At 40.8% G+C, this 1,170-nt stretch overlaps 1 protein-coding gene across 10 annotated transcripts in view; it reads right to left on the reverse strand.

Moving 5' to 3' along the window:
- Positions 1-819: 819 nt before the first annotated feature.
- Positions 820-1,170, reverse strand: part of LOC110516855 (thymidine phosphorylase-like) — a 5,198-nt gene continuing 4,847 nt past the window's right edge. For all 10 annotated transcript variants that reach the window (XM_090213446.1, XM_090213441.1, XM_090213443.1 and 7 more), the window contains one exon: positions 820-1,170. This exon is cut by the window's right edge and continues 448 nt beyond it. The gene's annotated coding sequence lies outside the window, so the exon portion shown is untranslated.

Raw genomic sequence — 1,170 nt, forward strand, 5'->3', positions numbered from 1 at the left:
CTACTGTACATAGCCTCACTACTGTATATAGCCTCTCTACTGTATATAACCTCTACTGTATATAGCCTCTCTACTGTATAGAGCCTCTCTACTGTATATAGCCTCACTACTGTATATAGCCTCTCTACTGTATATAACCTCTACTGTATATAGCCTCTCTACTGTATATAGCCTCTCTACTGTATGTAGCCTCTACTGTATATAGCCTCTCTACTGTATATAGCCTCTCTACTGTATAGAGCCCCTCTACTGTATATAGCCTCTCTACTGTATATAGCCTCTCTACTGTATATAGCCTCTCTACTGTATATAGCCCCTCTACTGTATATAGCCTCTCTACTGTATAGAGCCCCTCTACTGTATATAGCCTCTCTACTGTATATAGCCTCTCTACTGTATGTAGCCTCTACTGTATATAGCCTCTCTACTGTATAGAGCCTCTCTACTGTATAGAGCCCCTCTACTGTATATAGCCTCACTACTGTATATAGCCTCTCTACTGTATAGAGCCTCTCTACTGTATAGAGCCTCTCTACTGTATATAGCCTCTCTACTCTATAAAGCCTCTCTACTGTATGTAGCCTCTCTACTGTATATATCCCCTCTACTGTATATAGCCTCTCTACTGTATATAACCTCTCTACTGTATAGAGCCTCAATACTGTATATAGCCTCTCTACTGTATAGAGCCTCTCTACTGTTATTTTTCAGTGTCTTTTTACTGTTGTTTTTCATTCTTTACTTACCTATTGTTCACCTAATACCCTTTTTGCACTATTGGTTAGAGCCTGTATGTAAGCATTTCACTGTATTCAACTGTTGTATTCCACGCACGTGACAAATAAACTTTGATTTGATTTGAGTAGCTTAACGGTTCCCCCAAGTTGGGCAAGCTAGCGCCTTTGACTGTCAGCCCAGATGATGTATGGTCGTACTGGTCACACACACACACACACAAAACATGAATGTTTTGCCCAGAAACAGGCTCCAGACAGAACAATAGTTCAATCATTGGTGTGCAGGATAAAACCTTTACTCTGTCTCCAGTTAACTTAAGAGGAACCAGTCAGTTCCTGTCAAGTATTGGCTGAGCTCCCAGACATCCTGGGGTCATTCTACACACCCAGAACAGTTACAACATGCCTCTATTAATGTGCACACACTTTTATA

Source organism: Oncorhynchus mykiss, chromosome 21 (assembly GCF_057628025.1).
Source record: "Oncorhynchus mykiss isolate SJ-2025 chromosome 21, ASM5762802v1, whole genome shotgun sequence".
Taxonomy (NCBI): Eukaryota; Metazoa; Chordata; class Actinopteri; order Salmoniformes; family Salmonidae; genus Oncorhynchus; species Oncorhynchus mykiss.